This window comes from Delphinus delphis, chromosome 20 (genome assembly GCF_949987515.2).
Source record: "Delphinus delphis chromosome 20, mDelDel1.2, whole genome shotgun sequence".
In the NCBI taxonomy this organism is placed as follows: Eukaryota; Metazoa; Chordata; class Mammalia; order Artiodactyla; family Delphinidae; genus Delphinus; species Delphinus delphis.
In genome coordinates this window covers 37,312,147-37,325,428 of record NC_082702.1, presented here as the reverse complement: position 1 = coordinate 37,325,428, position 13,282 = coordinate 37,312,147, and positions in this window count along the sequence as shown.

Below are 13,282 nucleotides of genomic sequence, written 5' to 3'. Positions count from 1 at the left end.
TTCTTTCTGCAATACTATATTTGTCATCCTCTTGACTTATTTTAAAGCTTAAGTGAAGTATAACTGATATACAAAGAACTGTACATGTTTAATGTGTACAATTTGATGTTTGAATATATGCCATCACCTGGGATACCATCACCACAATCAAGGAAATAGACATATCCAACACCTCTTGAAGTATGATTGGACCCTTTTGCTTTGGTGGGGGAAATGGAGAGTTGTTCAATGGGTATAAGATTTCATTTACACTGGATGAATACATTCTAGAAATGTGCTGCACCACAAATGCTTATAGTCTTCTTACTTTTGAAGATGAAAATTCTTCCTAGAGGAAGAATTTTAGAGGAGTTAATACGTGAACTACATATTAAACACTAAGTGGCTAATGCCACTACCATTATTTATTTTTTTCCCTTTCACTGAAGTGTAATTGATTTACAATATTATATTAGTTTCAGGTCATTCAACATTGTGATATACAATATTATAATGCCACTACCATTATTTATTTTTTTCCCTTTCACTGAAGTATAATTGATTTACAATATTATATTAGCTTCAGGTCATTCAACATTGTGATATACAATATTATAATGCCACTACCATTATTTATTTTTTTCCCTTTCACTGAAGTATAATTGATTTACAATATTATATTAGCTTCAGGTGATACAACATTGTGATTCAATGTTTTCATACATTATACTCCATTTAAAGTTACTACAAAATAACGGCTATGTTTCTCTGTGTAGTACAATATATCCTTGTTGCTTCTTTTTTTTATATATAGTAGTTTGTGTCTTTTAGTCCCATACCCCTGTCTCACCCCTCCTCCTTTCCCTCTCTCCCCTGTTAACAACTATTTTCTTCTCTATATCTGTGAGTTTGTTTCTGTTTTGTTATATATATCCATTTGTGTTATTTTTAGGTTCCACAGATTAGTGGTGTCAAATAGTATTTGTCTTTCTCGTCTGACTTATTCCACTAAGGATAATATTCTCTAGGTCCATCCACATTGCTACAAATGGCAGAATTTCATTCTTTTTACGGCTGAGTAATAGTCCATTGTCAATCTTCTTCATCCATTCATCTGTTGATGGACACTTGGATTGCTTCCATAGCCTGGCTATTGTAAATAATGCTGCTATGAACATTGAGGTGCATGTATCTTCCAAGTTAGTGTTTACTTTTTTTTTTTCAGACATAAACACAAGAGTGGAATTGCTGGATCATATGGTAGTTCTATTTTTAGTTTTTTGAGGAACTTCCATACTGTTTCCCATAGTGGCTGCACCTATTTATATTCCCACTGACTGCATGCAGGGTTCCCTTTTCTCCACGTCCTTGCCAACATTTGTTATTTGTAGACTTTTTTAATGTATTTTTAACTTTTTAATTTATTTTTTAAATTTCTGGTTGTGTTGGGTCTTCCTTGCTGCATGTGGGTTTTCTCTAGTTGCGGCAAGTGGGGGCTTACTCTTCACTGTGGTGCACGGGCTTCTCATTGCAGTGGCTCCTCTTGTTGCGGAGCACGGGCTCTAGGTGCACGGGCTTCAGTAGTTGTGGCACACAGGCTCAGGAGTTGTGGCTCACTGGCTCTAGAGCGCAGGCTCAGTAGTTGTGTCACATGGGCTTAGTTGCTCCACGGCATGTGGGATCTTCCTAGACCAGGGATCAAACCCATGTCCCCTGCACTGGCAGGCAGATTCTTAACCACTGCGCCACCAGGGAAGTCCTATTTGTAGACTGTTTGATGTTAGCCATTTTGACAGTTGTGAGGTGATATCACTATGGTTTTGATATGTATTTCTCTAATTATTAGTGACGTTGAGCATCTTTTCATGTGTCAGTTAGCCATCTGTATGTCTTCTTTGGAAAAATGTCTATTCAGGTCTTCTGCTCTTTTTTTTTTTTTTTTTTCATTTCTTAATAACATTTGAAACCCTAAAACCATCCAAAAGGGAATCCCTGGTGAAACCAAGTGCAACCTTCAGTTTTACCTCTGACTTCTACTGTGACCTTGAAAATTATCTCTTACTGTAAAACAAAGAAAGTAACATGAATTTGTTGCAGGAAGGGGGACCCCTTCCAGGGCCTGAGAGTGGGCTCTTGTCTAACACTTGGAGGTGAGTTGTCCGAGGAGACACACGTGCTGACAAAAGCAAGAGACTTTATTGGGAAGGTGCGCCGGGCAGAGAGCAGGAGGGTATGGGAACGCAGGAGAAATGCTCTGCCACATGGCTTGCAGTCTCGGGTTTTATGGTGATGGGATTGTTTTTCGGGTTGTCTCTGGCCAATCATTCTGCCTCAGGGTCCTTCCTGGTGGCCCGCGCATCACTCAGCCAAGATGGATTCCAGCGAGAAGGATTCTGGGAGGTTGGTAGGACATGTGGACTGGTGTCTCCTCTCTCCTTTTGACCTTTCCCCTATTCTTCCAGTGGGTGGTGGCTTCTTAGTTCCGTGTTCCTTATCAGGATATCCTGTCATAAAATAACTCATGCAAATTGTACTGTCTTTGCCTCGCCAGGGTGGGAGGTTTCAGTCAGTGTTTCCCCTAACAACTTGCCCTTGAGAGATTTCATACTTAAGATAATTCTTGGGAATTGGGGATGAGGTCTCTTTTTTCTGTAACTACTTCCTGCTGAGAGTGGGCATAGTCCTGCCTCACAGAGTAGAAGTCTCTCTCCACCTGATCTAAACTGAGGTATTCTGTACTCAAAACTGGCATTTACCATTGTAGTAACAACAATTTAGCCTTAAACTGTTGGACTCTGTCGGAGATGAAACAGACAGGGGCCAAACAGGAGGTCTAACAAGATGGTCATCACCAGGCCCAGAATAGGAAGGCAAAATTTGGGGTGAGAGCTGCAGGATGTGCGACTTTCTTCTGATTGGTTGGTGGTAGGGTAACAGGGCGGTGCTCCAGGAACCTTGCACTCAGCCTGAAATTACCATCCTCCACCTGGCTGGGGGCCCCAGTTCTGCAGAAGAACTCAAAGATATTGTTATACATATTCCTTGAGGAGGAACCAGGACTCTGCCCCAAGCCTGTAGCACCATTTGATTGCTCCTCCCTGCTTCTGTATCCCCTCCCTTCCCTGATTAGCAACTGTCTGAATATGCCCTTTGGAACTCAGGGAAGGTCAAGGAGGATGAATGAACCCTGTATCCTACAGACAAGAAACAGGGCAGAGAAAGGATTTGTACTCTGGAGCCCCACAGAGCCCTGTTCAGTTTTAATTCAGGAAACTGGGCAACAATGGCTCTGGTCACTTCCTGCTAACATGGGGCATAGTCCTGCCTCAATTTGGAGAATAGACACTGAATTGGAAATATTTCTTTGTTCTAAGTCCTGGATCTGAGTTTAGTATGATTAAAATCTCAGTCCCTTGGTCTGCCATTTTAGTGTAACAGACCCAATTAGAAGTAGCTGGAGGAGTGACAACTGGAATTTTAATACACAAAATAAATCTCATTTCTTTTCAGGAGAATAAGCCTGAAACCCAGTCTGGACCTGGCACTTCAAGGGAGACTTATAGCCAGGGAGCCAGTTGTCCAGTTTTATGTAAGTAGGCTTTAACTTTTATGTGGTATTAACACATAGATAACAGGTGCTACTCGTCATCATATATGTCTCCTCTCTTTTGTTAATATCTAACCTAAAGCAATTTTATTGTCTAAAAATATAATAGTTACAAGACAAGACCTTTAAAAAGTAAGGTTGCAGTTACCAGGTGCCAGCAGACATTGTTTTAAGAATGGCTGGTGGCATCCCAAGTCTGACACAGCTCAGAAAACTCAAGTTTTCAGCAATACAAGAACTTGTGTGAAATGACACCCGTAGTGTCACCTAGTTATTTCATTGGGTTCTGAACCATAGCTACCCCATTTTGACTTTTAATTGTAATTTTCCCCTTAATAGCCAAAGCAGATGTCACCAGTAATGATGTTAGTGTTTCTCTAGGTATGAGAAAATGCAAGAGTTTGGGCTCATAAAATCTTCTCCTGAAAATATCTAACTATCTGAAAGCCTGTTCTGCCGTATTTTCTCAGAGCACAGAGTGCCTCATTCCTGATCTCCACCCTGAACTCCTTTCAGGGGGTGTCGAAGGTCAGTGGCTGCAGTGGGCATTGACTTAATCCTTGCAGAGGCAGATGGCCATTTTCTGTTGGCAGAGCCCCTTCAGGGTCATAAATTTGACCATGGTTTCGGGGGCCTTTCATGACCATTTTGTCCCATGGTGCTAAGAATGCTTATTCCCAGGTCTGGCGAGGATTTCACTGATAGGCCACTCAACGTGCTGCTATTATTGGACTAGGCCTTACAAGTAGCCAAAAAGTCTCCAGACCACCTGTCTACTCTAGTCTCTTATGGTTCAGGAAAATATTCCCTCTAGTTGCTTCTTCCCATATCTAGAGTTACACTGTTACCATCATAGATCTTGTATGGAACTATATATAATCATTTTATCAGAGGCTCACTCACACATTTGGTAATACAAGAAACAACAATTTTGTAAAACAGGCAATACAAAAAAACAATATAGCTAGCAGATTACTAAGGTCATAAGCAAGAATATAAGTTAAGAACTTCCATTAGGTGCATCCCAGTATATCCCAGGTCATCTGACTTAGTCTGTTCTGTACCAATCCTTATCTTTAAGGGAAATTTTATATTGGCATTGTCCATAAGGCACCCAGCCCAGCTTCCTAGTGTTACTGGACTGATTATCCTTAGTATGACTTAATTGTCCCCAACATAGAGGAGCCTCTAACCTTAAATTACCATAGCCTGGTATTGACTACATAAATCCATCCCATCATGGTGGAAGATCTTATTCCTTGGCTGAAACTTTGCTTGTTGCTCTGATTGAGCTTGAGTAATAGAAAACTCATATTTATGGCCACAGTCAGAGCAGGCATTATTAATCGGTCAGGTGAGGGGATTCCACCTAGTAATATCAATAGTTACCTGAACATGACTGTAATTTTTCTTTTAAAGTAAATTTCCTCAGGGCCAACCAATTAGAGCCTTGGAGTGGAGAAATTCACCAAGGTAACCCAGAAGTACTGGACACAGGTAATTGGCCACAAACCCAACAATTGGATTGATTTTTAAAACTAGCATGGGATTGTGCCCATGACAGGAAAACATTTGATTCATAAGCAAGGGTCCAAGAAGTCAAGACAACATTGTAAATGATCATACAAGTCAGGTTGAGGATCTTGGGCAAGCTGTCTTCTTCTGATGCTGTCTTCTTTTTGTCCTAGGGTGAGTGTAGTTTCTCCTCTGTTTGTGTGTTGTTTTAAGGTGAGTTTGAGTCAGCTGTCCTCTCTATAGGCCAGTCCAGTGCAGGGGCCCTTTGTGAGCGGAAATTAATCGAAGAGTCAATTCCCTTCAGTTTCACCGTGCTTGAGCTAGTTAAGAGTACCTGATAAGGGTCCTTCCATCCAGGTTGGAGATAGTCCTGTAAATTATGTCTTTTCCAGTGTGCATAATCCCCTGGTGTAGGTCATGGGGCATCTGATCTTCATCCAAATATAGATTACTGAGATAAGCGTCAGAAAAAAATTTAGAGTGTTCTTCAATTAAACTTTACATTAATATAGCAGCAAAGAACTAACTGGGAGGTGAGTCTTAGTAAATACAGATCTCCATTAATAAAACGGGGATTTAACATTCATTGAAACAATCTTTTTCTCTCTAAAATTACCCTCTTTTCTACTGGATGTAACCAAATTAAGACTAATTTGTTTGCAAAATAAGTCTGGTCTCAATACTTGGTCTGATGATTTATATAACTGTAATTGATCATCTAGACATGCTGAAACTTTTGTAAGGAGTCTCAGACTGGACTTTTAAATGACCTCTCAGGGCCAGGAACGTCATGCCAAGGGCTTATCATAGATTTTTTGCCTAACAGATGTAGGTGAATTCCTCCCTTTTTGAGGTCTCCAAAATACCTTGGGATTTCTGTACCTGCTAGTGAGGTAGCCTTCCTAATTTATCTGACAAAGCTGCTGGGAACCTAAGAGTTTCCAATCTCTGCAGAGAACATATAGAGAGGAAAAGATAAATGTTTCAATTCTGCTTACAAAAGTATAAGTTACCAAATTTCTGTAAGTCTTAATGAGTTTGAGGGGAAGGTTTCCATATACCTGGAAAACACAGATTTAAACCAGCAATTTTTCAGATGGAAACCATAAAAATTATAACCATATTCGCCAGTTCACTCAGTCCTATGTAGCTAATCCTTTTTGTTAACAGTTTTATGAAGCCATCAGGTTTTTAATTAGGATTCTTCAGTTTCTTAACCAGTTCAGCATTATGGTCTGAAAGTCAGAAACTTGTATTTATCCAAAAGTCCTTTCTATAAATTTTCTTGAAGAGGAAGCATTTTTGCAAAGGCATTAGAGTGAAACCTTAACTGTCTATAATGACAAAAGACTTGAGAAGGCCCATTTAAATCTGATTACAATGCAATTAACAAAGAGACTTTGTTACTGCTGTGACATAACACTTTAAGATAATAACTAGAATATTGACCAGGACATATCAGAATTTTAGGAACTCCATATAAATCTAGGATATCTATATTAGTAACATTTACCATACAATATAACCTGAGAAGATTTATTACTCATTTGACAATACTTCCCATGTAATTTAACATACCAAATGAACCTAATTAGTTTAATATTTCTCTTTGGGATGTTTCAGGGGCCCTTTGAAGCATCCCAAAGTTAGCTAGAGGTCAAAAGGACTTCATTAGAATTTGATTTAGGAAATTTTGTCAAAAAAATATCAAAAAGGGTTTAGAACACTCAGTCAGATGGGATGACAGGTCACTGTGAAACAAAAGTTAATTCACTTAGCCAAAGTAACAATAAAGATTTCAAAGGCAAATACAGAACAGATCACTTAAAAGGTCAAGAAACTTAAAATCTGTTGTCAAATGCAGTTCAACATTTTAAGAAATCTTGTCCTCTTAAGAGAGAGAAAAGCCAAATTCAAGTTTTGTACCCGTTTAAAATTCATTTACTCAATTAAATTTATTTTAACCTTAGTCAATCCTGACCATGCACAAAACTGTTTTCTCGGGGTCCACTTTCCACAAACTTTTTTATCTCTTTCTGTATTCATCACTTTATTTTTCCATCCAGAAACAGCCACCTGTAAGTCAGACCTACTTCCTTTTCCCTTAATAAAATGCAATTCCATTCCTCATACCTTCTTTACTAAAAACACACATCCTACTTTCCTTAAGCAACCATGAACTGTCCTTTATATCAACACTGTGTAGATTGGTAAACATAAATCCAAATAATAAATGTTGATAATAAATGTGTTTTCTTATATAAAACATCTCAGTGTGGCACCAAACATTTATTAAGAGTTCTAAATCTTTTGTTTCTCTGTAAAAGGAAGCTAATGTTCAGTAATTAATGTTTTATTTTATTCCTAAAAAGTTCACCCAAAGCTCTTATCTCATTTTCATTTTCTTTCCTTAAAAGTTTCTTCACATTGAGTTACTTTCCTTGCTGACAAATTTGCAACAGATATAATAAGATCTTATTTAACTTCTATTAAACCTAGGTACAAAAGTGATTTCATGAATCAGACATCACAGTATAAAATTCACTAGTTTATAAATAACAGTTGGAATAAGTAAATGTTTAAAGGCTTCTTCCCATTTTCCCCTCAATCTCAGGTATTAGAGGTGGTCTAGATAAGTGTTCCCGAGAGCCCTGGTCTCAACGTACAGGGAGAGAAAATCAAGTTCTCCCAGTAGGACCTGTTCCCTCAGAGTCAGAGTTCTGAAAAGGTGTTTGATCAAGTTTGCTTTTACTAACTGTATTTGCAAAAGAACCAGTTTTGGAATTTTCAAGAGTTTTACATAGACCAACTTTCTCTGGAGTCTAAACAAAATGGTGGCCACACAGTGTTATCGCATTTCACAAGGCAGAATGGCCATCACAAATCACAACACAGAGTACAAAGTATAAAACACATACAGGCCTGGCTGTCCTGATCAGACACTCCCTTAAATACAAGATTGCAGTCTCTCAGAAAACCTCCTACAGAGACACAGAACTTCAGATCTGAGTACTAACAGAGTAAATGGAAATATCTCAGGTTTTCAAAGATTTCAAAGGGGCGAAAGGAGGCCAGGTAAGAGGGGAAGGAGGGGGGACAAAAAGGGTGGCCTTACAGATGTCTCTTGCCACCTGCAGACACCCAGGTGTTATGGGACTTTTCCCTGGGCTTCTAGGAAGGGAGGATGGGAACTCAGCCCTATCAGAAACCAGATACCAGACCAGAACCAGAATTCGAGTTCTCTGCCCACAGGAGGTGATCAGGCTCTGACCCTCAGATCAGGCTGAGGCCCTTCAACGAGACTCCTGCATCCAGGACCAGGACAGAAGGAAAAAAGGGTAGGATAGGAGGGGTTGAAAAGAGGAAAGAGAGAGAGAAAGGGAAAGAAGTCAACAAAATCTCTTGTTCCTTACCCAGTCGGGGCACTCTGGCCAGTCGTCCGCGTCAGGAGGAGACCAGGGACAAAAGGGTCCCAGTTGTGGCCACTGGGTCTGGTCTGACGGTGGGTGAGCTGGTCCCCGAGTACCTCGAGTAGTCAGGCAGTCAGTCATAGCGAAGAAGAGATCCCACCAGAGTTGCCATTTGTTGCAGGGAGGGGGACCCCTTCCAAGGCCTGAGAGTGGGCTCTTGTCTAACGCTCGGAGATGAATTGTCTGAGGAGACACACGTGCTGACAAAGCAAGAGACTTTATTGGGAAGGTGCGCCGGGCAGAGAGCAGGAGGGTATGGGAACGCAGGAGGACTGCTCTGCCACGTGGCTTGCAGTCTCGGGTTTTATGGTGATGGGATTGTTTTTCGGGTTGTCTCTGGCCAATCATTCTGCCTCAGGGTCCTTCCTGGTGGCCCACGCATCACTCAGCCAAGATGGATTCCAGCGAGAAGGATTCTGGGAGGTTGGTAGGACATGTGGACTGGTGTCTCCTCTCTCCTTTTGACCTTTCCCGTATTCTTCCAGTTGGTGGTGCCTTGTTAGTTCCATGTTCCTTATCAGGATCTCTGTCATAAAATAACTCATGCATATTGTTACTGTCTTTGCCTGGCCAGGGTGGGTGGTTTCAGTCAGTGTTTCTCCTAACAAATTTAAGGTCCTTTCTTTAAAGGTCTAGATGGGTAAGAATCCTGGTCCTAAGTTGAATATAACCTGCCTGGCCTCTTGTTTTAATAGAACCATTCAGTTGGATTGTTTCTTTAACAGTAAGAACAATTCTGTAAAACTTTGCATCCTGCTGTGTCCACTGTAATTGCTTCCTATTTTCCCCCTGAAAGGAAGATTTAGCTAATTGGACTTTAAGCTTACACTTCAGAGAATATCTCCTCTATATTTTTTCCTTGAGAACTCTTTCAGAGCTACTTAGTATACCACAAACCAACAATCATTAGTATTGTTTTACTGTTACACAGTGCCTGCAAAATAAAGAGGTTACATGCATTTAGTTTGAAATGTTTTCTAGTTGTTTTAACAGCTTTTGAGTGGTTTTACAATATAATTCTTTTTAAGAGGATAAAAAATAATATTGAATGGAAAATACACTGAAGTATTAACTCTGGAGAAGTTAACACTTGAAGTAACAAAGTAACCGAGTGAGAATAGATACTTAGTAAGCATTCCCAAAGTGGAGTGGCATCAAACTTTCTTCGTTGCTTATCTGTGAGCTTCATAAGAACCTCTTGAAGATAAACTTCATATTGGAGTGTCAAAAAATGAGTCTGTCCATTTCCTGTCTGTGTGAGAATAAGCTAGAGCGCATAGGCTTCTGTGCCCTCAGAACCATATAGTGTTTAATCACAAAGCCATCTGCATGTGCTTTTCTGAATCCCTAACAGTAAATTTTCACCTTACACTACCTCTAAGGTACTTTTCTGTTGCTCCTTCATTTCTATTTTGTCTTCCTTTATATTCTCTCTAGCAGTCATCTAAAAAGATATTCAACCTAGTTTTATTGAATGAATGAAAAGAATTTAACACAAGAGTAATCAATCCAACGAGTTACAAATGCTTCGTGTATTTTTCCCCTACTCCCTCAGCACTTACTAATCTGGTGCACATGGGATTCAAGCAACATCATCTACCTGCCTGAGGGCCTTTCTGGCTGTGGTCACCAGAGTCATTTGGGCAATAATAATTTTGCTGTTTTAAATCACTAAGTTTTGAGGTGGCTTGATTTTCACCAATAGGTTATTGATATTAGCTCCAATGCGCGCACACACACACACACACACACACACACACACCATGGTTCAGTTTATATTTCTGCTGCTAGCAACTATATAGTTCTAACTTAAACATCTTTATTTATCCACTTACTAGCTATGTTGCTATGTTATCTTTTACTTATTTATTTATTTATTTATTTTATGTCTGCGTTGGGTCTTTGCTGCTGCACGTGGGCTTTCTCTAGTTGCAGCGATTGGGGGCTACTCTTCATTGCAGTGCATGGGCTCTAGGCATGCGGGCTTCAGTAGTTGTGGCTCCCGGGCTCTAGAGCGCAGGCTCAGTAGTTGTGGTGCACGGGCTTAGTTGCTTCGTGGCACATGGGATCTTCCCGGACCAGGGCTCGAACCCGTGTCCCCTACATTGGCAGGCAGATTCTTAACCACTGTGCCACCAGGGAAGTCCATAGCTATGTTATCTTGAATAAGAGACTATTCCATTTTTTTTCAGCTGTGATAAGGGTAGCAATATGTGGTGTGGATATGAAGATTGGAATATTGCATTTGAAATTCTTGCACAAAGAACAAATTTTCAAAACAAATTTTACACTTGTAATTCTAAAGTAATTGTTTATCTTCATAATTCCCAGACTGACAGAGTGTCTTGTACAGAATAGGTACTTTACTGGATTCATGAATTTACAGAATGAATAGAAGATATTAGTCGATATATTGATACTGATTCAGATTTATCTTAGGAAGACAGGAATCTGATCTAAAGGGAGAATTCATGCACCCACAGATACACAAAGCTATGCATATACATTCTAACCACATGCCCTTGAAAAATATTCAAAATTAAATAATACCTGTAGTTTGGCATACCTAATGTTTGTCTACATTGTCTGTGATAAAATTAGTTAATGTAAATATTATAGGACAAAGCATTTATTTACATTATGCAATAGAAATTGATTTCATGTATTTTAGTGACTTTAGCTAAGTAGTTACTTTTTAATTCTTCCATATTAATTCAAGCAGTTTAAAATATTATTAGTGTGAAAGATATGGGCAAGGAGAAACATAAATTACATATGTCATCTCTTTAGCTTCTTAAAGGGATGAGTACCTTTAAATTTAAGAACCTAGACAGGATGACTACTTATAGTCTCAGTACAAATAACAGATTTTTTAAATGAAAAAACTACTTTGATGAAGTAAACTTTTACAACCCGTTTGATAGATGGATTTGGAAAGCTCAGCATCAGAGTTAAATCAAATATTACTATAAATTGTGTCATATGCACGTCTCATTATTTTGGCCCCAGATTTTAAAAATTCTAGAAAGCTAAGGTTAGTAATACCTTTTGGGGCTTCCCTGGTGGCGCAGTGGTTGAGAGTCCACCTGCTTATGCGGGGGACGCGGGTTAGTGCCCCGGTGCAGGAGATCCCACATGCCGCAGAGCAGCTGGGCCCGTGAGCCATGGCCGCTGAGCCTGCGCTTCCAGAGCCTGTGCTCTGCAGCGGGAGGGGCCCAAACAGTAAGAGGCCCGCGTACCGCAAAAAGAAATAATAATACCTTTTGACCAAGTAATTTCTTATCTAGAAAGACATCCCACATAAATTATTCAAAATACAGAAAAAGCTTTATATAAAAATATTATACAATTATCCATGTTATAGAAACAAAAGGAAAATAAGCAAGATGGTCAAATTATAAATTAGGCTAGGTGAACTAAAGTATATACTTTTTTAGTGTATATAAATGATGATAGAAATCATGTAATAACAGATAAATAGCACACTCTTTAAGAAATTAAGGGTAAAAGTTAATGTATAATGTAATGATAAGCTTAGAATAAAACTGAACAGACATGCAGCTAAAAAGATACATAGTTACTTGGGAATAAAAGACTAGAAAGTCACATGCTGCAGTAAAAGCATAAGTGAGGTAGTTCTGTTTTGAAACTTGGTTCTGCCCTTAATGGTTCTATGATATATGTGGCTTGTCATGTAATCCCTCTGAATAGTTTTCCTCATCTGTAAAAGGAGGATATTAGTTATATCTACTTTGCAAGGTTAGTACCATGATTAGAAATAATTTACTTGAAAGACCAGGTCCACAGTAGTACTCAATGAATTCCAGTTAATATTATTATTATTTATCTTGCTTGTGATTAGGTAGAGAGATTAAGGGTGATTTTTTTCTCACTTTTATTGAGATATAGTTGAGATACAGCAGTATGTAAAGTATAGGTGTACAACAGAAGGACTTGACTTATATATTGTGAAATGATTACCACAGTGTGTTTGGTTAACATCCATCATTTCATACAGATACAAAAATTTAAAAAAAAAAGAAAGAAAAAGAAAAAAATGTGTTTTTTTCCCTTGACATGAGAACTTTTAGGATCTACATTCTTTTTCTTTTAATATATAAATTTATTTATTTAGGCTTATTGCAGTGGCTTCTCTTGTTGTGGGGCACGGGCTCTAGGGTGCACAGGCTTCAGTAGTTGTGGCACACGGGCTCAGTAGTTGTGGCTCGTGGGCTCTAGAGCACAGGCTCAGTAGTTGTGGCACATGGGCTTAGTTGCTCCGCGGCATGTGGGATCTTCCCAGACCAGGGCTTGAACCCGTGTCCCCTGCACTGGCAGGTGGATTCTTAACCACTGTGTCACTAGGGAAGCCCCTAGGATCTATATTCTTAACAACTTTCAAGTATAGCATACCGCAATATTAACTATGGTGATTTTTTTCTCTCTTTTCACTGATTCTATAGTCATTAGCTTTACAGTGGAAAACATTTATGTATGAATAAAGAAACTAGAACTCAGATCTTGATAGTCCATCTTGTTTCAACTTCAATTCAGATTCGAGAGTCTAAGGATGCCGTTCTTCATGCACCAGGTGATTGTTGCATCCCCAGCTACACACCTGCACTTTTTGTTTTCATATAAAAGGAGAGCAAATTCCTTCCAGGGACCCAAAACTGAGCTACAGAGGGTACTTGAAAGGAAACTCTAAACA